The sequence below is a fragment of the Paramisgurnus dabryanus genome, chromosome 16 (genome assembly GCF_030506205.2).
Source record: "Paramisgurnus dabryanus chromosome 16, PD_genome_1.1, whole genome shotgun sequence".
Classification (NCBI taxonomy): Eukaryota; Metazoa; Chordata; class Actinopteri; order Cypriniformes; family Cobitidae; genus Paramisgurnus; species Paramisgurnus dabryanus.
This window is the reverse complement of record NC_133352.1, coordinates 17,424,284-17,451,842: the sequence shown is the minus strand read 5'-3', so window position 1 is coordinate 17,451,842 and position 27,559 is coordinate 17,424,284. Positions and strand designations below refer to the sequence as shown.

The following is a 27,559-nucleotide window of genomic DNA, read 5'->3' as shown; positions in this document are numbered from 1 at the left end:
ATTTTCACCAAAGTTTAATGCCTTCCAGAAAATGTTTTTCTTTTAATATATAAACATACAATATACCAAATGAAAGAACAGACCCTCTGCTTTCAAACAAAAAAAAACCGTTTCATCCTACCTTTAGTGGTTCTTTTGCAATCAGCTTTTGAATATGGGTAGGTTTTTGCAAAAACACCATATTTTGAGCAAAAAGCAGAGATAATTCCATATTTATGACAGACTTTTCATAGAGATCCCATTCAGAGCGATCTTTAAAACAGACACGGACATGCAGCAGCTTGCCATAGAGCAATACTTCCGGTTTTAAAAAGTTGCGGAAGGGATAATAGCGGTATTGCGGAAAGACGGAAAATCTCGTCATTGGCGGGGAAGCGTTTTCTCTTAATTGACGAGATATCTCGTCAATGGCGGGGAAAGAGTTAATATCTTAAAGGGATGGTTAGGCCAAAAATGATATGAAACCCATGATTTACTCACCCCCAAGCTGTCCGAGTTGCATATGTCCATAATTTTTCAGACAAACACATTTTCGGATATTTTATAAAATGTTTTAGATCTTTCAGTTGATTAAATGTAATGTTACGGGGTCTACCCATAGTCCACGACCTTCAAGTCCAAGAAAAGTGCATCCATCCTTCACAAATTAAATCCAAACGGCTCCAGGATGAAAACAAAGGTCTTCTGAGGGTAATCCACGCAGTGTTGTTGTAGAAATATCCATATTTAAAACTTTATTAATGAAAATAAATACCTTCCGGTAGCGCCGCCATCTTAGTCGCGTCCGCATTCAGGAGAGAGTATTAGCGTAGTGTACGCACTTTTCTTAGTGACGTATGACAAATTCGGAGGGCGGGGGCACAGAGCAGCAGCAGTGTAGCCTCCGTAGGCTGCGTAAGCTCTTATCCTGAATGCGGAAGCGACTAAGATGGCGGCGCTACCGGAAGGTATTTATTTTCGTTAATAAAGTTTTAAATATGGATTTTCTACATCAACACCGCATGGATTACCCTCAGAAGACCTTTGTTTATCATCCTGGAGCCGTTTGGATTTAATTTGTGAAGGATGGACGCACTTTTTTTGGACTTGAAGGTCGTGGACTATGGGTGGACCCCATAACATTACATTTAATCAACTGAAAGATCTAAAACATTTTCTAAAATATCCGGAAATGCGTTTGTCTGAAAAACGATGGACATATGCAACTCGGACAGCTTGGGGGTGAGTAAATCATGGGTTTAATATCATTTTTGGCCGAACTATCCCTTTAATAGTTACACTAGAGCCTAATATATCATGTGCCCCGTCAATAAATATTGCGCATCATCAGTGAATTATTCCCATTGGTGAAACATAATAAATTATACAGATAACACTACAAGAGAATGGGAAAACCTTAAACCAAAAGACAGCCAGTGTAGTGAAGTGTTTGCTGCATTTTAGTGGGAAAAGTAATTTTGTGACATTTACTTAATATTATTTTACACCTATTAGTATCTTAATATAATAAAGTATACTTAATGAATGCTGTGTACGCGTACACAATACATGTGCATAATAAACATGCTCTGCAGTACATAATTGTTATTCCTAATTTAATTGTGTATGTCTACAGTCAGAGAATAGATCTCTAAAATACAAAACCCCTGAAATATACCTTGTTTATGCTATTTTGTGCATTTTTCAGTGAGAACACTGCATTTAGTATAATATTGTAGGTGGAGTGTGCATACATACTGCCATCTAGTGCCATTAAGTAGCTTTAAAATGCATATCCACTTTCTTAACTATACAGCAGCTATTTGAAATTAAATAGATTTAATAGAGTATATTTTTACAACAGCAATAATCAACATCAATAATAGGATCATTTGGATGGATGCAATGTACTGTATAATTATTAACTCATTGTATGGTTTCCTATTATTTGCATGGACTAAATAACAGTCACACGTCTGTTTTAATGTTGATGTGACATACAGTATATTGCATTGCATACATATTCATATTTAGTAAGAATTCAGTATTCATTCTCATATTTATTGTAGTAAAAATAATGCAAGTAAACAAGTTAGCTACAGTTACTAAAGTAAAAAAAAATGTATTTGTTAAATAACACACTGCTTCAAGGTCTTTTTTATGTTGTCACTCAGGCATGACCTTACCCAGTAAATATTAAAGATATCAAGATTATATTTTATTTTATGTAGAAAAAGGAAAGCAAAAAAAATTGCTTTATCTGGGTTTACACAGGCAGGGTCACAAATTACTTCTGTATTTCTGTTTGGTGACACTAGTGGCAGAAAAACGACACAGCAGCTACAGTTTTAATACCCTGAAAAAAATGAGACATGTCATGGAGGATAGAGCGGATACATTTCTCCCGTCATGATGAATTATAACCCACCATGTCCCAATCTTATTAAAGAGATTTGTATTATCGGGTTGATGTGTATTTTGACAGAATATGCCTTGTCAAGTTAATCAGTCTAAAATAGCAATGCCTAGCTATAACATAAATTTAAAGTACATAACGCACAAAAATCGAATACAAACACATTTGCCACCCATTCCACTATTCTGGATAGACTTGATAAAAGTGATAGCATATAATTATAATAATATAAAGATGTGAGGAACGGTCCTAAATAAAGATTACCGAATACAAACTGCCACTTTGGTTATCATCACATCTATTCCTAGGCAACCATCCACACTTAAGTGCCTCAAGTACTACTCCATATCGCAGTAGAAATTCGATAGCCCCCGTGTCAGGGGTCCCGTGAGATTGACTCTGGCTCAGGTACAGGCTTGGCCAGCGGTGTTGGACGTGAAAATTGAGCTCTGATGATTGTTTGGGCAGGGGGTGGGGTTACACAGACCTGCCACTGAACTGTATGGTTCAACCGAGGGCCAGCCACCTGTCATTGTGCTATCTCTTTACCTCCACCAGTCATACACATTCAGTCTCTCCGTCTGCCTCCTGGCAAAGCATTCTTCACGGCTCCCTTGTGTTATTTTACATGTCTGGCATCTATTCTTAAACAAGGTGACGTTGGCATGGAGCGTCTGAATACATGAAAGAGGTTAATATATTGAACCTCTTATTGTTAATACATTAAATAGGTAAAGTAACTATTATTATGATTCATATACTTCTTACTGCTAATATAAAGCTATGTTTAATCTTTGGGTTGCTATTAGTGCCCCTGTACTAGCAAGCATATATTCTAAGTTTCTTACAAAATATATCCTATAACACAGGGCTAAAATAAAAAATAAGGAAAATGTTTAGTAAATGCCAAAAAGAGTACTGAAAAAGCAGATGAGGCATAGCACCATTATAAACCCACTGAAACACAAGGTTATAACAGATGAAAAACTAAAGCAATGGTGTCTGTTAGATGGCACAGGCTGTGCCCACCAGCTGTGGCTGATGACCCGGAGAGAGAAAGCAAAGCTGTCATTACAGTTGCTGAATACATTACAGGAAGAGGATGTGACAAAATGGCCTTGATGCTCTTTTCTAGCGAAACAAAGTCTCACTGATGGAGAGCAGATCTCAGGGTGCTCATTCAAGAACAATACACTTATGAATTGGAAGAGAGAGTCTCTGTGTGCCTCTGCTGGTTAATTGTAGGTTGTGGGATTTTCAAAGACGCTCTGCCACAGTGAATATGTGGGAGGACAAACTGAACTGAGATGAGTGGAGGGTTAAAACAAACCACTGTAGTGTATAAGGTTCACACAAGCATTTATGTGAAGAAACGTTTTCAATAAATGTTTTCATCAAAGAGTTGTGCAGCATTCATAATATTCTTAACTTTACCTCCTACATTAGTGGAGCGGAATATGGTAACATTCAGAAAAGTCACATTTGTAAAAATAATTTGTGCTTTTTTGGTTCTGTGTAATGATTGGGTGGTAAGGTATTCAATAAAACTGCAAACTGTATAAGCTAATCTAAAATCAGTAGCATATTTAAAGGTGAAGTGTATTTTTTACACAACTAGTGGAAGAAAAATGAATTGTGATTTAACTGCTTATTGTTGGACCTGGACTAAGGGTGTACTTACCCTAAGCCCAACCCCAATTCTATTTTATAATCCTTCACCAGGGCTAGTCAACTGGCATCCCGTGGGCCAAGTGCGGCCCTCCAATCATCTTTATCCAACCCGCCGGTCATCTTTGTCTGATTTAAAATCAGCGTGGTTACTTTTACCTTTACACTGTACATGACAAATGATGGCTGAAAAAAGAGAGTCATGACACAGATTTACTATTAAACTGAATTTTGATTACTGCCACTAGGGGGCGAACTCCCGACAGTCGTGTCCAGATGTAGTTTACAATGGAAAGGCGGTTTAGCCTATATATTTTTTAAATATAAAAAATATGAAGTGCATTTTTTGTCATAAAAATTGTGATGGACAAGCAAAACAAGAATTTCTAGACAATTGAAAAAACTGAATCTTGGAAATGTAAACAAAGTATTTTTTAATTAATATGGTTTTGGATGTTTTTAAGCTTTTGATTTAGAAGACTGACTATATGTCGTTAATACTTAAAATGTAACAATTTATGAAGGTTAAGCAGTTATAAACAAAAGAAGTTTAAGAGCTCTTCATGTGTTGATCTTTTACACTTGTATTTTTTCGTACAATTGTTTTTAAAATATTAAAAAAGCAGGCAACTACTTGAAGAAGATTAATCGATTGAAACGTTGCAACGCAACAATTATTAATTTTTTCAGCAAGCAGATAGTGTGCGGGATTGCTTTTCTTGTAAAATATAAAAATATAAAATATTAAAATATTAAATATTAACTCTTTCCCCGCCATTGACGAGATATCTCGTCAATCAAGAGAAAACGCTTCCCCGCCAATGACGAGTTTTTCCGTATTTCCGCAATACCGCTATTATCCAACGGGTGGCGCCCTTCCGCAACTTTTTAAACCCGGAAGTATTGCCCTATGGCAAGCTGCTGCATGTCCGTGTCTGTTATAAAGATCGCTCTGAATGGGATCTCTATGAAAAGTCCGTCACAAAAATTGAATTATCTCTGCTTTTTGCTCAAAATGTGGTGTTTTTGCAGAAACCTACCCATATTCAAAAGCTGATTACAAAAGAACCACTGAAGGTAGGATGAAACGGGTTTTTTTTGTTTGAAAGCAGAGGGTCTGTTCTTTCATTTGGTGTATTGTATGTTTATACATTTAAAGAAGAACATTTTCTGGAAGACATTAAACTTTTGTAAAAATCATGAAAAACGATGGCGCTGGCTGGCAACTTTTTTTAAAAACGCTGGCGGTGAGAGAGTTAAAATATAAAAATTATGAGTTTCAGTAATTAAAAGGAAAATACTGAATACTGGATAGAAGTGTTTTTTTATATATGACCTATAACATATAAAATATATATAAAATATATATAGAAATATATAAAAGGTAAAAATAGGGGTAAACATTTGGCCCGCATCATATTTACAATTTTAAAATCTGCCCCCCGAAGAAAAGTAGTTGAAGAGCGGAAGAGCACTTAATTTACAGCACTTCGACCTCGGGCGTAGTAATATTGACAAAACTTTAAGTGAGAGGGGAAATAGTCAGGGGTGATGATGTTACTGCGCTCTGAGGTGGAAGTGCTGCAAATTAGGTGCTCTTCCGCCATACAATATAGTTCTCATTTTTATCCACTTTTTTATTTTGTGCCATCATATTTACTTGTGTAACTACCCATGCAACAGTCTTTAAATAGGGAAAACATGGAAGTGTTTAGTGGCTTCTAAATCCATCCCTGTTTGGATCCTAAGGAATGAATAGGGCTAGGCTAAAAGCTAACACCTTCACATCGCGCTGTACAAAGATAAAGTGCACACATTACATAAAGATAGGTATGTATTAATTTGTCTAAGCTAAGGTAAGAACATAGTAAAAAATTTAAAAACTGTGGTGTTTTCCTTTAAACGGTTCTCAGAATAAAACATTCCACTCAGAATGAAACAACTTGTTTAAAAAATTACTTTGACACATATTTATATTGATTTGCAAAATTCTTGCATTTCAGAATGAGTTATTTACATAAAATCCTGTGTTTGTAAACATTACTTTCTGGTTTACTAAAATATTTCAGTTGAAATTAAGTCAAATTAATCCTCTTTTAACATTATATGGAAAAAACCTTGAATCTGTTACTGAAAGAGTCTCAATGGAAATGTAAAGCACTGGACATCCATCATAATATGTGAACATTTTTCATATACAAGAATGGAATGTTATAGATTAATGCCAGGTTACCCAGCTTCATGTTCCATTTAAAATGATAAGACGAGAACAAATTTTCCCAGGATCCCTGGCTGATTTCTTCAGAGGCATGCTGCTATCTTTTTGTTACTACTGTGGATAGATTTCCTCTCCTAAGCTCTGGAATTTAGCAGCCTGAGCGGGTGGCAACAATGTGACTCTTTATGCACTACTTAAGGCACAGTGAGAGCCGCCTACATGGGAGCATAACAGTGCAGTGATGAACATGCTGTGGCCTACAGGCCAAGCGGGACGAGTATGAAAACAGACATGACAAAACTACAGGGCTAATACACAGACACTCCAGAAGCGTTTACACTTCAAGAGTCACAAATAACAATGACTTTCACTGTTGCAAGTTCATTCATGTTGCTGTGCGTAAGTGTGACTTTGAGCAAATCGCTTAATAAGATCAGTGATGGAGAACAGACCGGTGATGGAAGTGTAAGGAAGTGAAAGTTAATGACTTTGTGAGATTTAATCGCTGGCTTGCCATTGGCTAATTATCTGCATTTGCATGCTCTTTAACCTTTCCCAATTCTCACAAACAGAGTCCGACACACAGTTCATTTCCTGTTCGTGTTTGAGACGGGGAATGGGTGGAAGAAGAGGGTCGCAAATTAACAGCAGGAAATTTGTGGTGCTGCATCAAAGCAATTAGGTTTTTCTGAATAAGCACTTTTCAACCTTGCGAGTTTGTGGTGCGGCTCAGAACTGAGTGCAGCAATTAGCTTATGGATGTTTGCTTGTGAATGCAAATTACCAAAATGAAAATGGTGCCATGAAGTATAAAGAAATACATTTGTGACAAAGTGCTCTGCCCTCCATCTATCCAATTAACATTTGGACAAACAACAGTCAACAGCAAGAATGGCAGAAGCGCTGCAGTACTAAACAGAATGCAATGCAAAATTATTCATCATCAGAAAGAGGCAAATGAACTGAATGTGTTAGATCTATAACATTCATTAGTAAGATTTACTCTTTAAATCAAAGGTGACAATATGTAAAATACACTCACCTAAAGTATTATAAGGAACACCATAATAATACTGTGTTTGAGCCCCTTTCGACTTCAGAACTGCCTTAATTCTACATGGCATTGATTCAACAAGGTGCTGAAAGCATTCTTTAGAAATGTTGGCCCATATTGATAGGATACCATCTTGCAGTTGATGGAGATTTGTGGGATGCACATCCAGGGCACGAAGCTCCCGTTCCACCACATCCCAAAGATGCTCTATTGGGTTGAGATCTGGTGACTGTGGGGGCCATTTCAGTACAGTGAACTCATTGTCATGTTCAAGAAACCAATTTGAAATGATTCAAGCTTTGTGACATGGAGCATTAAATGGTGGTCATAAAGGGATGGACATGGTCAGAAACAATGCTCAGGTAGGCCGTGGCATTTAAATGATGCCCAATTGGCACTAAGGAGCCTAAAGTGTGCGATTTAGGGAAAATATCTAATTGCGCCTTTTCTGCCAGGAATTGCGATTGCGATTCGATTTGCGATTAAATTTTGTAGTAGATGCAATGTGCATCTGCCTCTTTAGATGGTTAGATCTTACTGATACTGCTTATGGGTCTGGTGATTTAACTGTATTCTTATGTTTTTGTTTTGTTTTTTTTGTGAAAATAAGGAAACAAAAACAAAGAAATTAAGAATATAATTAACACTTCTTATTGTATGAAATGTAAAATGGTCTTTGGGTTGGACTAACACTTTAACAGTATTTAAATAAGTGGGTTCATTATAGCTGCAACTTTAACAACAAGTTAAATATTGAAATGGGTGACTGAGTTTTACTGGAAAGATTTGAATGCATGCTTGTTTTTTGTAAACAAAGAACTGTAATACTCAACTTCATAACTATCAAAATATTAAATAGCTACATTTGGGATTTTTAAAATGAATATAAAATCCAAATGTGTTCAATGTCATGTCATTTCATTCAAGTGACATTAGCAACCCAGTTAAATTATATTTTAGTTTGTTTTAAATAAGGAGTCGGGCTTGTAAGCATTGTTGGGCGGGTGTGTTTAAAGTTTTAACGCATCATCCGTTTTGGGAGACGCGGGCGTGTCGTAAAGTCTTGCGATGCGGACTTGCGGAGACAGGCGTGAGTATTTAATAAGCATAGAGACACAGGCTGTGCATGTGCGTCAAGTTTAAACACCTTGTCTGTTGTGGAAGACGCGCACGAAAAGTCTTGCGATGCGGACTTGCGGAGACAGGCGGGAGTATTTAATAAGCATAGAGTATTTAACAAGTTAAACACCTTGTCTGTTGTGGAAGACGCGCGCGCAAAGTCTTGCAATGCGGAAACCGGCGGGAGTATTTAATAAGCATTGAGAGACACAGGCTGCGCGCATGCTTTAAATTGAAACCCCTCGTCAGTTTAGGAGAAGCGCTGTTTTGATTGACGTGCCTCTCACGGAGAAAGCACAGCCATACTTGCGCTCGCTCAATTGGTTAGACTGTCACAAAGCCTCTCTGCATATTTCTCAAATCGCATCATATCGCATCCTTTCGCGATTTGCTAATCGCAACGTTGCACATCGCGATTGCGGTTCGATTTCGATTAATCGCCCAGCCCTACTAAAGTGTGCCAAGAAAACATCCCCCACACCATTACACCACCACCACCAGCCTGCACAGTGGTAACAAGGCATGATGGATCCATGTTCTCATTCTGTTTACGCCAAATTCTGACTTTACCATCTGAATGTCTCAACAGAAATCGAGACTCATCAGACCAGGCAACATGTTTCCAGTCTTCCAATACTCAGACTGGCCCGTCTTGCACCAACAACCATGCCACGCTCAAATTGCTTAAATCACCTTACTTTCCTATTCTGACAATCAGTATGGAGTTCAGGAGATTGTCTTGACCAAGACCACACCCCTAAATGCATTGAAGCAACTGCCATGTGATTGGTTGATTAGATAATTGCATTAATGAGAAATTGAACAGGTGTTCCTAATAATCCTTTAGGTGATTGTATGACAATAACTGAGATGCTTTAAGTTAAGCCTGGAGTATAGTCTTAACTAGTTTTCATACGTGTACACGAACCTAGACGTACGCACAGCCTTGCAAAGCATAGTTTATTTTTAGTGCGCGTATACTATTCTGATGACGAATTTTGCGTCCACCCGCACGGTATGTATATATATATATAGATATAAAAGCAAGGAATAGGGTGAAATAAGGTGAACTGGGACAGTTTTTACAATTATTTCAATGTCAAAGTGGACCCATTTACTTCAAATAAGCTCTCAGATAGGTGGCAATCTGAAAAAAAAAAGCGTGCAATAACTTCAGGCTGGTCACACAATCATCCACTCCAGACATCTGTGACATCTCTACATTACAAACAGGCTAGCCAAGGACTTTTAAGTGGTCATGTACTTTCTAACACATACTTTTTTAAAATTTTTGGTCATTACACAAGCATATGGTGCCCTCCAGAATTCAGACATCCCAGACCTGCTGCCATTCTGAGCTTCCAGCAAACAAAACGACAAGAAAAATAGCATTGTGTATTGTTTACAGTTTCACATACAGATTTACATTTCTTGTACAGTACCTAATTGAAACTGAGACCAAACTTTCTACAGTATCATACACTCAAAAATAATCATTGCATATTCAAGAAAGAAGCCAGGACAAACACTGTGTTTGTTTGATGTGGGGGAGTGGCGTGTTTATCATGGACTGAATGACAGGACTTATAAAGAGATTGTTTAACTCGCAAACAAATTAAAGCCTTTTGAAAGCGCATATGGCAGTTGAGCAAGGAATCACGGGACAGCTCAGGATAGCCAATGGCTGACGCAACAAATAAACTCAGAATCAAGAGACGACGGGTCCTTGGAAGAATTCGTTGAGGTCGTCCCATGACCTTCTCCTGTGAATTTGTTCCCACAGAATTCCCATAAGGATTTATACAGAGCCTTTGTAATGTGGGGTAAGGCAGACTGACATGTTGTGATGCCAAGAGATGGGGGAATGTCTAAACATTCATCTAAGTGACACTAATGTGCATTGTAGCTAATGAGCTTAGAGCAATGTTAATTATTTCAGTAGGAGACAAAAATGACAATTTAAGATGCACTTAAAGTGTGCTGAAAAACAGCTTAAACTGCATCACATATCTCTTACAAATGAGATAAACTATCATTACACTGAAAATTAAACAATTCATGGTTGTTTAAAATTATGGTGAAGTCCTGCGGTTCATAAAGAAAGGAAATAAAGGGTGACACTTTTATGAGATACCAGTATTATTATGTGGCAAAATTGCAATCTTCTTTTTACGAGCTCGCATCAATATGTAATCAAATATGAAATAAAGCATATTTGGTGTGCTGTCCGAGGGGAGGGCTCTGAGCTCGGAATACTAGCCCAACCCAGAGTACTGCCCCTCCTGAACTGGGATAGATATACAAGCTGAGAGTGAGGATGGGGCTGCAAAAAACTGTACTGGGACAGAGGTGAGGGGGCGGTTATACAGGTGCTGGTCATATAATTAGAATATCGTCAAAAAGTTGCTTTATTTCACTAATTCCATTCAAAAAGTGAAACTTGTATATTATATTCATTCATTACACACAGACTGATATACTTCAAATGTTTATTTCTTTTCATTTTGATGATTATAACTGAGAACTAAGGAAAATCCCAAATTCAGTATCTCAGAAATTTTGAATATTGTAAAAAGGTTCAATCTTGAAGACACCTGGTGCCACACTCTAATCAGCTGTTTAACTCAAAACACCTTGAAAAGGCCTTTAAATGGTCTCTTTGTCTAGTTCTGTAGGCTACACAATCATGGGGAAGAGTACTGACTTGACAGTTGTCCAAAAGACGACCATTGACACCTTGCACAAAAAAGAGGCTGGCTGTTCACAGAGCTCTGTGTCCAAGCACATTAATAGAGAGGCAAAGGGAAGGAAAAGATGTGGTAGAAAAAAGTTTACAAGCAATTACTGCACCCTGGAGAGGATTGTGAAACAAAACTCATTCAAAAATGTGGGGGAGATTCACAAAGAGTGGACTGCAGCTGGAGTCAGTGCTTCAAGAACCACTACGCACAGACATATGCAAGACATGAGTTTCAGCTGTCGCATTCCTTGTGTCAAGCCACTCATGAACAACAAACAGCGTCAGAAGTGTCTAGCTTCTGGACTGCTGCTTAGTGGTCCAAAGTTACATTCTGTGATGAAAGTAAATTTTGCAAATCAAGTTCCCAAAGTCTGGAGGAAGAGAGAAGAGGCACACAATCCACGTTGCTTGAGGTCCAGTGTAAAGTTTCCACAGTCAGTGATGGTCCACATGTCATCTTCTGGTGTTGGTCCACTGTGTTTTCTAAGTTCGAGGTCAATGCAGCCGTATACCGGGACGTTTTAGAGCACTTCATGCTTCCTGCTGCTGACCAACTTTATGGAGATGCAGATTTCTTTTTCCAACAGGACTTGGCACCTGAACACATTGCCAAAGCTACCAGTACCTGGTTTAAGGACCATGGTATCTCTGTTCTTAATTGACCAGCAAACTTGCCTGACCTTAACCCCATAGAAAATCTATGGGGTATTGTGAAGAGGAAGATGCGATATGCCAGACCCAACAATGCAGAAGTGCTGAAGGCCACTATCAGAGCAACCTGGGCTCTCATAACACCTGAGCAAGGCCGCAGACTGATCGACTCCATGCCACGCCGCATTATTGCAGTAATTCAGGCAAAAGGAGCCCCAACTAAGTATTGAGTGCTGTACATGCTCATACTTTTCAAGTTCATACTTTTCAGTTGGCCAAGATTTCTAAAAATCCTTTCTTTGTATTGGTTTTAGGTAATATTCTTATTTTCTGAGATACTGAATTTGGGATTTTCCTTAGTTGGCAGTTATAATCATCATAATTAAAAGAAATAAACATTTAAAATATATCAGTCTGTGTGTAATGAATGAATACAATATACACCTTTCACTTTTTGAATGGAATTAGTGAAATAAATCAACTTTTTGATGATATTCTAATTATGTGACTGGCACCTGCTGTATATAGAGACATCTTTGCATTGATTGGTTGGATTAAATAAAATTAAATTACATAAAATGCACATTGTAATAAAAGTTTTGTGCATGTCCATCCACATTTATAAACAGTTCTCAGCAGAGGCGTCATGCCCATTCAAACTAAGGGGGCACATGCCCCCTTGGTTTTTTTGAGCCAATGGATGTTGCATCCAACCTCAAAATCAAATAAGCGTCCATTAATCTGTTATTTGACTTTTAATCTATTTAATATGCACACTATTATACATTCTGTGCTGCATTCTTGTCACTTTTCGGAGATTTTCGCCGTTTTGATAGTTACATGTTACATTACTTTTATTCTGGCGGCAGCTGGTGCTGCACTCAGCACAGTCGCAGACGTCATCAGCGTCTGGGCGCGCTCACGAGCTCTCTCCTGTTGCTGGCTTGCTGCTGCATTTGGCTATCTGAGGAATTAAAATGTGTTAGAAACGCTTACAACATTTCCAAACCCCAGTAATGTGCAGTTAACCTCCTCTGTGTAGAAAATGTATGGTTTTAAATGTGACCATCTCAACGTTATATTAGTAGAGATTCATCTTCTTGGCACAACGCCAAAGTTCGCCAGAGTTCACGCGCGGAATCTCACATGCTCAAATATGAGGTAAAATTTAATGCAAAAATCCTTTCATCTAATAATTTTATCTAAACATATTTTTTAAATCATTATTGAACATTAAAATCAATCACGTGGCTATAGCTTATGTAATTTTCGTTGTTTATATACTTTATGGATTTAAAATTACATTAATTTTATATGATAATGCAGTTGTCAATGCATTATTGACACAATTAAACAAGCCATTAAGACTTAAATAAATAAAACATGCCGTTTCAGATGTTAATATAATGCAAATGTGTCATTATTCCGATTGAATAGTTTTTGATATTAAAGTTAGTCATCACTTTTATTTTGGAGGTTTTTGCATGAAAGCAGGGGTTTTCAGATTGTTAGAAATGTTAGTGCCATGGAAAGACTGAAAGCTCTATAATATTTCATTTGATGTCTGTGTATGCTGTACAGGAGCTGTTGACACTGTGCCCCCTTAAAAAAAATTGGTGCATGACGCCCCTGGTTCTCAGTCATTAAGGATAATAAAAATACTGTACCTGTTGCTCAACTGGCAGTGTGTTGCATTAGCTTGATTGTGTGTATGACTCACAGGAAACACAATACTGATCAAATGTACAGCTCAAATGCATTATAATAAATCGATCTGTTAGTCGCTTTAAGTCTCTCAAATGTGCAAATGTGATGTAAAAATGTGGGAATTATCTGCAGATTAAAGACTTATCCAAGCAGATCCAAGAAGAATTTACAATTCCGGAACCAGCTGCAATACATTTAGGTCTTAATGTTTCCAAATGGTCTATTATAATGGGTAAAAAAATTTACAGCCATCCCGATCCCACATAAACGTAACTACTTTATGAGATGTCAATTTCATTTGAATTAATCCGTAAAACAAGTCACGTTTGTGTGTCATTACAGGCTTCACAAAACTTGTTGTGAAGCCTGGCCAGGGCCACTCGTAAACTTCACCCTGTCTTATAACAAAATTAGTCACCGCTCGAGCCATTTCAACAGTGCTGCATTATTTGAAAGCAATGTTGCGTTATGCGATGGCCTGCCATACAGGCGGTTTCATTGAGTCATCATTCAGTGAGAGCTGAATATACTGGATAAAAACAGAAAGAGTTTAAGTCGGCATGCTAAGTATAACCAAAACCCACAATATGAGCATCAAGCTCACACACAATAATTTCTATTCATCCACAATCCAACCCGGAATGAGCTAAGAATATAAAACCAAATACCAATGCAGATAAAAGAAAACCTCAATGCTGCATTAACATAACTGCTGGCACGAACACAAGAACCTCTAATTGAATATTAGACCCCTGATGAGAAGCTAACAACATTAGTAGACCTCCCTTCCAACCTTCATCAGGATTCCTGCTATCATAAAATAGTATCTATGACATATCGCAATGTTTTCAGTAGAAACAGCCTCCAGTTCTTCTGCAACCTTTCTTGCCTGAGATAAGAATAGCACATAGCCTCAAGAAATACATTTGGCACAGCAGGTCAGCCATGGAAAATTACCTTCTGTGCTTCATAATATCGAAAAACTTACTTCCCCTTGGTCCAGCAAGATCACCAAAGGTAAAAATTGCAGTGAAGACGCCTGGAGAACAACTTCAGAGTTGATTTTTCTATAACACAATGCACAATGCGTGCAAATATAAGCCTAAGGGATAGTGCACAGAAAAATGAAAATTCTGTCATTATTTTTAATTTGTTCTGCTGAACACGAATGACGAAACTTTAAGGTAAATAACTAAACAATTCTGGGGCACCATTCACTTCCATTGTATTATTTTTATATAAAATATAATTTCCTTTATACAGTATACTTACCTTTATACTTTGACAGTTTTTTTCAGTGAACTATATCCCTTTAAGATGAAACATAACAGTTACATAGCAAGGTCTTTTTATGGCAACAAATGGAAAAAGTGAATTTTTGCATGTCTAAAATTACACCAGGAATGTCTAAATTGAATATCCGAAATCCTAAAATTCACACAGGAAGTTGGGACTACTCAGCATAAACACAGGCAAGGCTGAAACAACATTGAAGGAACTCAGTTTGACTGCACTTGTGGGCATCCTTAAACAATGTCTTCAATAGTGAATATACAGATGTTGAAAGATACCTGCTCTTGTAAAACAAGCCACTGTCTCACTAACAAACGCATCACCTGTGCCGGTCTTATAATTAGCACAAAGCCAAAACTTCAATCTTTCAATACAAACCTGTAAAAAATTGCAATTGAAAAGCAGCACTGTAAACCATTATGAAAAGCATTCATCCACATCAGTGTCATATCAGCGCTGACAGCACAGCTGGTGACACAGGTGTGGATCTCCTGTTGATTTACAATAAGCTCAGTGTTCCTATAGGGATGGCAGATTTGTTGCAATGAAAATAGCACCTTGATAACACTGCAGTGCAGAACAATGCAAGGTTACTTATATTCTTTACCCAAATATACACAGGAAGAAACAGACAGGTTACAAATACCATATGAATTGAACTGAATTAAAAAAGACATGGAGGTGTGCAGAATGCTTTCACTTTGAGAAGGGCAAACACACCTTTCTGCTATGGAAACGTATATGTCAATTGTATTTACGATACTATAACAAACACACACTCCACTGAGGCCGTGCATGAATTAGCAAGGTCCAGTTTGGAAACTGCAGTTAATCAGAAATGGACAGGCAAAAACACTGGAAAGAAGAAATAGGAATCTGGTTCAGGTTGCTATATTATTATATGCTAGTTATATCATATTTATTATGTGTTATTATGTATCTTCTGCATTTGTATGTTGCAAAAGCTTTTATCACGTCACATGGATCGTCTTACAATGTTGCACACTATTTATTAAACACTTTTGCATTGTGCATGCTGCACACAGTTGCCATGATCACAGAAGATTTATGTATTTTCATAAACGTAAACACGCGACACTAAGTTAGTGCAAACACGAGAAATGTACAGTGAGGCAATGGTAACATAACTTAATATCAATGTGAATGTAATGCTTGACTCTGAATAACGTCGGAATCGAGTTATTGTTAATTTGCGCCTCAGGCAACTATAAAAACAACCGGGGTTTTGTAGTTAACTACTGAAACTTATAAAACAGAATCAAATCTGAGAGCTTACCTTGTGTTCTAGTGACAGTCTGTTGGATTGGATATGGCAGCAGCAGTAAACAGCAGAATATTGCACTGATTGTTATTGTTGCGCGTGTGATGCGCGCCTATGAACTTTATGGATGTAGAGATCCTCGCGCTGTTTTTACTCGTGACAGACACACGCACATATCGTCACATCTCTGTGTTGACAGATCCCAGGTCTACACGACACTGCTGACGCTACTCCTCCTACTCCACACACACAACTACTCCCCACGGACACGTGACCAGCCCACGGGAAAACTGTAGCGCGCGCGCTCTCTTTCTCTCCCCCTCTCTCTCTCATCCCTTCCTCACCAGCAGCTGGGATCTGTTACGAGTCTTTGTGTTTGCATTTCTTTTTCTTATATGCAATTACCACAATGATGTATTGGACAATAGAAACAAATTTAACAAACTATGACATTCCATATGGACAGTCTTATGTAAACAAATATTAAGACCAAACACAGCCTACAGTAGAGTATTATACACATTTCACCTTGACATTTATTTAGACTATTCACCACGGTCAAATACAAGCTGGTGATTTTAGTAATATTCTTAAATTGTTTATGGATTATTGGCCATCAAGTAGGCTTCTTAAAATGCAGGTTTATTATTTGATAATTATGAATGCATTGTTTTCTATCAGATATTATTACACTGTGCTTGCTGCTTGATTCTGATTGGTTAATGGCAAAATTCTAAAGTTTGTTATTACCCGATAACAAATGTAATATTTCGTTCCATGTTCAATTTATTAATGTGGCAATGCCTGTGTTATGTACATCCAGATGGTTGTTATCACAAATACATCTCTTCAGGTACGCTACTTATCTGGGTACTGTGAGTCATCTTGACTGTAACAGCTTGACGTCAGGGTGACTTTGGTTTTGAGGTCAACCCGATGTTACAGCCTGACTTCAGTCCGATGTTGGTTTTTGATGTCAACCTGACACTACATCTGGACGTCAGTCTGACGTTGGTTTTTGATGTCAACCTGACGTTACATCTGGATGTCACTCTGACGTTGGTTTTTGATGTCAATCTGACGTTACATCTGGAAGTGACCCTGTGGTTGGTTTTTGAGGTCAATCCAATGATGCAGCTTTACTTTATTACAACATTCTTTTTTGACGTCAACCCAACGTTACATCTGGATGTCAGTCTGACGTTGGTTTTTGATGTCAACCTGATGTTACATCTGGACGTCAGGTTGACATCAGGTTGGTTTTTGATGTTTACCTCACGTTACATCTGGACGTAACGTCTACAGCTACAGCTTTACTTCAATAGGCTATTATTTTTTGACGTCAACCCCACTTACATCTGGACGTCAGTCGGATGTTGGTTTTTGATGTCAATCTGATGTTGCAGCTTTACTTCAATACGGCATTGGATTTTAAGGTCAACCCGATGTTACATTTGGACATCAGTCCGAAGTTAGTTTTTTAAATCAACACGACGGTGGTTTTTGGTGTCAACCCAACGTTACATCTGGACGTCATTTTGACGTTGTTGTTTAAAGTCAATCCAATGTTGCAGCTTTACTTCAATACGACATTGTTTTTTGACATCAACCCGACGTTACATCTGGAAGTCAGTCGGACGTTGGTCCATCTGATGTTGCAGTTTTACTTTAATACAACATTCGTTTTTAACGTTGACCCGATGTTACATCTGGACGTCACTTTGAGGTTAGTTTTTAATGTCAATCTGATGCAGCAGCTTAACTTTAATACAACATTGTTTTTTGACGTCAACCCGACGTTACATCTTGATGTCAGTCTATGGTTGGTTTTTAATTTCAATCCGATGTTGCAGCTTTACTTTAATACGATGGATTTTGACATTAACCGGACGTTACATCTGGATGTCACCTGACATTAGTTTTTGATGTCAACTCAATGTTATGGCTTGAAATCAGGCCAATGTTGGTTTTTGCCATCAATCTGACATTACATCTGGACGTCCGGCCAACATTGAGTTTTGACGTCAATCCCAAGTTACAGCTTGATGTCAGGCCGACTTTAATTGATGACGTCAACCCCTTTGTAGAGCTTGAAGTCAGTCCGGCGTTGTGTTTTAATGTAATTCGATGTAACAGCTTGATGTCAGACCGACGTTATACAAGACTTTCCTGATCACCCTATTAGGGTTTATTTTGCAAAACAACTGACTGGATGTCTGTTATTCCTTACTTACGTAAGACCAGTGTGACAAAATGCGAACGAACAATTCTGTGAAATTGCTTTGTGGGAACAGCAAGTTAAATAAAATTAAGCTGTAGTAAACAAGATACACCATTGTATCATATGAAAGTCTGACTTTATTCTGTCTCTTTTCCTTCTTTAAAAGATTACGAGTTTTGCCTGAGGGCTGTCAAAGAGAACTCAAGTCATATTCTGGCACTTGACTACACTGGCCTCCTCCACAAGTGGATTTCGGAGCGGAAAATCTTTCCTTGGGACACGAGTTACTGCCAGAGTTCAGCAAGTATTCACCATTACATAACAAACCAGAGAAGAGAAATGTTGCACATGGTTAGTTGCTAAAATAAAAGATTAGAGTGCAATTATCATACAACACAGCGGTGGCAAACCTTTGCAATATAATTAGAAGCAAACGTGCACTTTTGAAGTATATACTTTTGGGGCTTACACTAAATTTAAATGATGATAAGATAAAAGTATACGAGCAAAACTTGGAATTGCAATTACCATTGGATAGATTTCCCTCACTAACATAAGTTCACTTAATGCCCTTATTTATCTCAGCACATTAGCGACAAACCCCTCCACGAGAGAGATGCTATGAGGTTTCACTAGCTGTGCCAAACTTTGTTTCTTCATGTCTATGAACATTTATTCCCATTTGCTGTGTCTTGCGCTCCCATTAGCATTTATATCTAATGGTTCTTACAATTTCCCCATCACATGATAGATGGACACATTTTAAGTGCACAGTAAACAGCTGACGCGTGAAAAACAAAAATGACATTGTAAGTCTAATTTGGACAAGAAACAAAACGAAAGCCCTTAAAGACGTCTGCTCTGGAGCAGAAATCGCAGTTCATTCAGCTGTTAGAAACGCTCATAGAGAGGAGCAGTGGGGAGCGGATGGATCTTTGTTAGGCTGTCATGCCTTCAACTTCTCATGGTTTTAGTAATAAATACTTTAACATCCATTTTCACTCTGAGCTGGAGGACACATTTAAGCTTTATATGATTCGATGGTGGGTCTTTGCTAAAATATTTATATGCAATTTAAATTTAAATTTCATTTCATTTTCTTCCTGGGCAAATGTCTTTAAATACATCATTAAACATAAAATCTTTGTTTTTTGTCATCATGGGCCTTGTGTAATACTGGAGGGACAGCCTGCTGAACTTAAGTGTTTAAACATGAGGCAAGACATGGATATCAGAAGTAGTTTTCTTTTCTGGTCTAGTAAATGTAGAATAGACCACAATAGCCCATAAAAGTATTAGAAATTCACTTTTATTGTTTCATGGGATCTAAGTGTGCAAATGACTTTTGTGGGTATAGACACCCACTGTTAAAGTACTTACTATACACAGCATTAGAGTACAGTGTATTGACTCCTACTCTTAATATGGTTGGTATAATTGCCAGTTGGACTCTCATGATAAAATCATTTATTCCAGCTGAGCTGATGGTAAACTCTTCCCAGGACGCTCATTACCACTGAGCGGTTTCATGGGAAATTTGACAAATTTGACGTTTCACAACCATTTCCCTTTGGATTTCACACAAGGAAGAAAACTGATTTTAGGAGATTTATTTAGCACTCAATGGATCTGCAGTATCAAATAATCTAATGATCCAGAAATGTGCTGATCGTAGTCACTCAGGGTAAAACACCTGATTCTTTAGAGATCGACAGATGATGGTTTCTACTGAAGTAAAAAAGGTGATTTATGAAATATGAAAAATATGTTTGTCCCTTATCATCATGAAGATATTGGATGAGGTTAATCTACACTGTAAAAAAATTCCGTAGAAATTACAATGTTATTGCAGCTGGGTTGCCGGTAATTTACCGTAGATTTACATTTATGTTATTTACTGGCAAGAGTTTGTTCAAAGTTAAATACATTTTAAATATTAACAAGTCTTTATCTTTACAGAATAAAACTATACAATAACAGCCTCATGCAAAGCATTCTGGGAACCAGAAATCATCATCAACCTTTTTCTGTTTTTTGCTTCAGATTTTGTTTCCCAGAATGTTTTGCTTGATGCTGTTTTTTTTAGTTTTACTCTGTAAAGACAAAGACTTGTAAATGTTTAATGTTCATTTAACTTTGAACAAACTCTTGCCAGTAAATAACATAAATGTAAATCTACGGTAAATTACCGGCAACCCAGCTGCAATTTCTACGGAATTTTTTTACAGTGTAGGACAACAGAATTTCACCTCCATTGCAGAGTTAAAAATATTGTTAACTAAAACTAACTACTGTAACTAAAACCGTTAAAACATGTCTGTTAATTGAAATTAAAGGTGCATTGTTTAGGAGGATCTCTTGACAGAAATGCAATATAATATACATAACTATATTATCAGTGGTGTATAAAGACCTTACAGAATGAACTGTTTTGTTTGTATTACTTTAGAATGAGCCGTTGAGTCTCCGTAAATCATCCTGTGACGCGCCAGCGCGACCTCACGTAGTACGTCATCACGTCAAAAGGTCACAGATGACGAATGCGAAACTACACCCCAGTGTTTACAAGTTTGGAGAAAAAGGACCGTTCCGACGTTGTTGTATGTGGAATGATACTAATTAATGTCTTTGTGTCAGTTTATTGTTTTAAATGGTCCGCAAATGTGCGTTTCATATATGTAAAATGTGACCTTTCCACGGCATAAAGCAATTACGTGAGGTCGCGCTGGAGCATCACAGGACCGAAGGAATTGTGGTTTAAAAGTGCTTTTTTCTTGCCAAAAAAATGACAATCGTTTCACTAGATAAGACCCTTGTGCCTCTTTTGAGATCCTTTAGAGTCCTTTGAAACTGCAATTTTAAACTGCATTAAAACTGTTAAGTGTTGGGGTCCATTAAAGTCCATTAAAATGAGAAAAATCCTGGAATGTTTTCCTCAAAAAACATTCTTTGTTCAGTCGAGAAGAAATTAAGACATCAACATTGACATGGTGGTGAATAAATTATCTGGATTTTTTTTAAGAAAATTGACTAATCCTTTAAAGCTAGTAAAACTAAAATAAACAGACTGATCTCACAGAAAGTCGTGTTATAGTCACGCAAAATTTTATCCAATTTCTTCATGTCCATGGTCCAAAATTCAGCTTTTTTCGTGCTTTGAGCACAAATGTCTTTTTCGTGTCAGTCGCACTAATTTCTATAAATAGTTTTTCATGTCCGTGGCTCGACTTTCTTTTTCGTGGCATTTTATGTATTGTTTTCTCATTGTTTTTTCCTATTTTCTTACCATTGTTGCTTGGGGTTGGGGTTAGAATCACTTTCTGTTACATTTTTACCCAAACCCCAACTCTAACCCCAACTCCAGGAAGGAATAGTTTTAAAAGCTGAAGAAAAACATTTTCCTAACCCAAACCCCAAATTCAACCCAAACAAGGATTTAAAAATATATATATATATATAAAACGGACACAAAATACTACTTATAGAAATTTGTGTGGGTGACACGAAAAAAGCAGAATTTGTGCCATGGACACAAATAAATTAATCAAATTTTCGTGACTATAACACAACTTTTCGTGAGATCATGTTGAAAAAATAAATAGCTGTTTTGTTAAAGGAAACATGCCTTAAAAGAAGATTGTCTTAATGAAATAGCACAAGTGGCGCATACGTTGCCGAAACTAATCGTACAAAACCCTTCGCATAAATTCAAACACAATTCGAATACAAAGGTTCGATTTTCAAATCCCTCAAACTTAAGGTGTCTATTCAGAGTTTGTCAACCACATCACAATTCTAGATTGTAATTTTAACAAGCCCCTTAAATGGCCAAATGATCAATGCGTTACTGTGACGTGCAAGTTTTTATTTTGTCTCAAAGTCCTTCTAATTTCCTTCTGTTTGGAATGGATTAGAGCTTCAAAAGTGAAAAGGAAATGATCTGCCATGCCTTTACTGTACAGACTGTATTTTCAGACGGGTGGAGTAAGATAAGATCAGATGATATGTGATGAATCATACTTTTTATAGTGTGAATCATTAAAGCTTTATAAATAGTTCATTATATAATGAGGGAGTCAGGCAGGTCCTCTGCAATAATTGATGAGGAAGAGTACAGATGGGGCACACGGCCTAATGAAGTTCTGTAACTGATAACCCTGTGCTTTATTAATGGCCCCAAAAACCTTTTTAACAGCACCAGCAAACCTAAGACCACTTAAACAATTAAAAACTGTGGTCACTTAGGTGAAATTATATGTGCTATAAATGTTACTTTGGGCACTTAGAAAAGAAAAAGAGCATTTTAATCATCTCACAATTTCTCCACCGTTCACACTTGCAAGTCAAACTTCCACTTTTTCATTTCGCTCACATTCAAGCCTGGTTGGCCCCCCAGAAAAAAGCATGGGAAACAGTTTCCACCAGGGCTTTAGTTTTTGATCATAAAGTAATAAAAAATGTTGAAGCTCTATCTGTCATGCTTCTCTCATCTCATCATCAAAGAGCCCACAGCAGCTTCGTTTCAATAGAACCTCCAGAGAGGAGAACTTCATCATTGCTTTCTGAATTTTACTGATTAAAAAAAGTAAAATGGCATATTGTGCATTGCTAAAATAAGCAATCTCTAGATGGGTGCAGAAGTTTTTTTAAAACGTGACCCTGTCTGTGAAATCCAGGCTAAAGTCTCACAATCTAATATTGAGATTAGGAGCATCAAAGTTTGATTTCGATCTTTGACATCAATATTGAAGATATCGAGGTCACAGAATGTTCTTTACATTATGCAAGAAAACAAAAAATGACTTTTTCACCAACTGGGTCACACATTTCTTATAATAAAATGTACCGCATGCTGAATGTATATTCGCAGTTTTTCTCTTCTTCGCTTATAATTTTTTTTTTTTTACAAAGAACCACAGTGGATGCAGCTGGTACGAAACCAGGAAGCTTCTTGCTGTTAAGGGTTTCAAGGATATGCATCCACCTCTGCTTGATCCTCTAGGTTCCTCTAGGTTGGCCACCCTAAACTTTCTCACATGCATTTATGAGAACTAGTTATTTTGTGCCACAGCAGGCCCATGCATCTGCTGTTATTGAAATCACACCCTCCAGCTATCATAAGCTATATCCATATTAAACACATGGCACTGTCAGACTCTAGGATTCAGATTGGTGCATTTCTTGGTTGCAAAGTCAGCGAGAATCATGCAGCTATGAGTCTTTGTCCCAAAGCCTGCTACTGACTTGCTTATCACACTGGAAAATCTTTAAATATGGTGCTTGCAAAATGACACAATGGGAGCGTAATTCCAATACACCAAAATTAAAATGATCGATTCAAACATTTGTTTTTATATTTGAGTTCCTCTATAATGATTTTAGCAGTAAGTGTACTGTAATCATAGCTGCCTGAGAACACAGAAGACATTCAGTAAGTCTGATTTGACCGAACACCTACAGTTTGCAGCTGCTCCCTGCTTTTGCCATGAGGCAGAATAGAGATCAATGTAAAGGTCAAACATTATCTGGCCAGGTCTAGTGTCACATTTAAGAAATCCAACCTTGGGCTGTGTTTTAACAGCGTGTATTCCTGCAACAGAGCGCTAGAAACGGCTTCTAAAGTATTGTCAGGAAAGTAGCAGATTTGGGCACAGTTAATAAGGCAGACAGATGGTAATGGTGATGGTGGTCGTTTTTTTACTGACTGGATGCTGTGTGTCAAGGTCACCATTTAATGGCTGGAAACCGCATCTGACCCAACAGGAAAATGGCTGTGGAGGTGATCAGGCTTCGTCTGTTAGAAACATAAATAAAGAGAAGTCATTAGCAGGATCATGGAGAATGCACTAAATCAGATACATTTATTTTAAGTGCTGTTTAATGAAATGTTGCATTATGTGCTATACATCATATTTGTATTTGTTTATTTCTTTGCTTGTTTTCTGCACACATTGCTGATTTCTATTAAACCAGAACTGTTGCTTCTAATGATCTGCATTGTCAATCATTTTAGCTCTGGTGAAATACTTCAGTGCTCCTCTTTTCCCAGCACCATATGTTCTGTATGAAGCCTCGCAAGTCCAGCAAGGACCTGTAGAGAGCTTTTACTGCATTTAATATGCCTTACAGACATCATATTTGAAACAAATTCCATGCATTCATTAAAAAACTTGAAGCCAATAAATAAACAAAGGATAAATTGAATCGCAGACTCCGGAGGGAATCCAAATTTATATTTATGCACTTGGCAGACACTTTTACCCAAAGCGACCATAAAGACACTTTACAGTGCATTACAAGATATACAATTTTGTGTTCCCCAGGTTCAAACCCATGACCTTTTGTGCTGTGGTGGCTATCGTAGCTTCTCTATGCGTTTCAAGAGGGAGGGGTGAGCTGTGGACTGAGCCGTTGGTTGCCATTCAAGGTCTCACCGCTAAATACTGCTACAAAGTGCAGCTTTAAAGAAGTAATGTAAATCTGGTAAAATATGTGCTAAAAACACAATATGAGTGCAATTTTTGCTAAGTTATGCACTGTGCAGCATCTCATTGCCCCTGCAGTCAAAGCACCTGATTCGGCTGTTTAAAATGCACACCATGCGCTCGACTACACACACACATGGATATATGCCCGGTCATAATGCTCTTCTCCATCATTTGATCACCATTTGATGAATTGGTGCTGTCATGATCAAAAGCAAACCCTCCTGTGCTGATTGGTTTAACTGGATTGTGAGGGGTCACTGAATTAAATGCAGGTTTTGAGCTGGGATACCACACGCAGAAGTGGCTGTATAGTGAATTCGGCATATGCTTAAGTCTTTGCTGCCGGTTGATTGTTGATGAATATAGCCAGAGAAAAACTGGAGGCCATACTTCACTGCCTTATGAATAATTACTGTCAAGGATTGCATTGTTTGCCTTTTTGACAAACTGTTTGCTTTATAATCTACCGAGTATAAAGCCCTGTACTGCTTTTGAGCTTTAGATGGATGAGGAGTTGATAGTGAAGATGGACGAACAATGCGGTGCACAGCGAATGATGATAATAGAGCAATAAACGTATTTCTCACAGATTTATGGCACAGCCTTGAACCGAAAGAACTGGGAAGTCAGATGAATTCAATGGTTTAAAATATGAAGCAATTATATGAGGCTTTCTTTCTGATGTGTGACATTGACATTCTCTTTGTAGGGAAGGCACAGTGAGATCTTTGTGAAGTTTTTATGGGCCAACTGTGTGAATTTGATATCAAAGACTCCACAAATCCTTTGTAATCAAGAGATTTAACGAAACCCGGAAAGCTGACTATAAAAAAGTCAAATGTGTTGTATTTTTATAACTAGTTTTTTATTTATTTATTCTTTTTGGTCTATTTATGCACTGTAAAAAAGCAGTGTGAAGTTAAAACAACTTGGTTTTGCAGGTCAATTCAACCTAAAGGATTATTAGGAACACCTGTCCAATTTCTCATTAATGCAATTATCTAATCAACCAATCACATGGCAGTTGCTTCAATGCATTTAGGGATGTGTCCTGGTCAAGAAAATCTCTTGAACTCCAAACTGAATGTCAGAATGGGAAAGAAAGGTGATTTAAGCAATTTTGAGCGTGGCATGGTTGTTGGTGTCAGACGGGCCGGTCTGAGTATTTCACAATCTGCTCAGTTACTGGGATTTTCACACACAACCATTTCTAGGGTTTACAAAGAATGGTGTGAAAAGGGAAAAACATCCAGTATGCAACAGTCCTGGAGGCGAAAATGCCTTGTTGATGGTAGAGGTCAGAGGAGAATGGGCCGACTGATTCAAGCTGATAGAAGAGCAACTTTGACCGAAATACACACTCGTTACAACCGAGGTATGCAGCAAAGCATTTGTGAAGCCACAACGCACAACCTTGAGGCGGATGGGCTACAACAGCAGAAGACCCCACCGGGTACAACTCATCTCCACTACAGATAGGAAAAAGAGGCTACAATTTGCATGACCCCACCAAAATTGGACAGTTGAAGACTGGAAAAATGTTGCCTGGGCTGATGAGTCTCGATTTCTGTTGAGACATTCAGATGGTAGAGTCAGAATTTGGCGTAAACAGAATGAGAACGTGGATCCATCATGCCTTGTTACCCCTGTGCAGGCTGGTGGTGTTGTAATGGTGTGGGGAATGTTTTCTTGGCACACTTTAGGCCCCTTGGGCATCGTTTAAATAAAGGCCTACCTGAGCATTGTTTCTGACCATGTCCATCCCTTTATGACCACCATGTACCCATCCTCTGATTGATTGATACTTTATTTATCCCGAAGGAAATTTAAGACATCCTGTAGCTCGAATCATTTCAAATTGGTTTCTTGAACATGACAATGAGTTCACTGTACTAAAATGGCCCCCACAGTCACCAGATCTCAACCCAATACAGCATCTTTGGGATGTGGTGGAACGGGAGCTTTGTGCCCTGAATGTGCATCCCACAAATCTCCATCAACTGCAGGATGCTATCCTATCAATATGGGCCAACATTTCTAAAAAATGATGAAAGGGGGTCAAACACAGTATTAGTATGGTGTTCCTAATAATCCTTTAGGTGAGTGTATATGTATATATGTTTATTTGACACCATACTTTTTTACATTGTGTGAAGAATTTATTTGCATTAAAAAAAACAAGTTTTGTAATACCAAAGCTCATACTTTACACTGCCACTTATGCGTTTTATATTCGTAATGGGTGTTAAAAATTGTCAACATATCTGTACTTACAGATCACAATCCATCACAATGAACATTCATGTGGAGCTAACAATAAAGAAATAGATTCTGTCATAAAATATGCAAATATTCGAATAAGCATGAAAAGGTTTACTGAGACACTTACAAAACTACAAAACGAAAGTCTTAAACTGCATGTGTGCCTATAGTGTTAGCAATGCAAAGATCATGGGTTCAAACACAAAGACCACACTGACAAAAAAAAGTATGCAAATATTTGCTAATTATTGCGTAAATAATAATACATCAATTTTATTTGATTTATCAAACAAAAATTTCATAATTTCAGCTTTGACTATTGAGAGGTCAGTGCCTTCCTCTGCCCTGGCATCCCTTGTCTGTTATCTTTTTAGGAGGCTAAAGACCTAAAGCCTATAAATAGACAGAGGCAGGAAACATGGGGCCAAATATACCCAATTGTTTAGTGCTGTCACTTCTCT

General features: G+C 37.7%; 1 protein-coding gene and 1 long non-coding RNA gene across 3 annotated transcripts in view; both read right to left on the bottom strand.

The window, feature by feature from the left end:
- mid2 (midline 2) overlaps window positions 1–16,368 on the bottom strand; it is a 155,072-nt gene extending 138,704 nt beyond the window's left edge. For both annotated transcript variants that reach the window (XM_065266467.2, XM_065266468.2), the window contains exon 1: window positions 16,143–16,368. The gene's annotated coding sequence lies outside the window, so the exon portion shown is untranslated. The remainder of the gene's footprint in view (window positions 1–16,142) is intronic.
- Window positions 16,369–23,243: 6,875 nt separating this feature from the next.
- LOC135754226 (uncharacterized) overlaps window positions 23,244–27,559 on the bottom strand; it is a 53,482-nt gene continuing 49,166 nt past the window's right edge. The window contains exon 3 of the long non-coding RNA XR_010534180.2: window positions 23,244–24,142. This is a non-coding gene — a long non-coding RNA (uncharacterized lncRNA). The remainder of the gene's footprint in view (window positions 24,143–27,559) is intronic.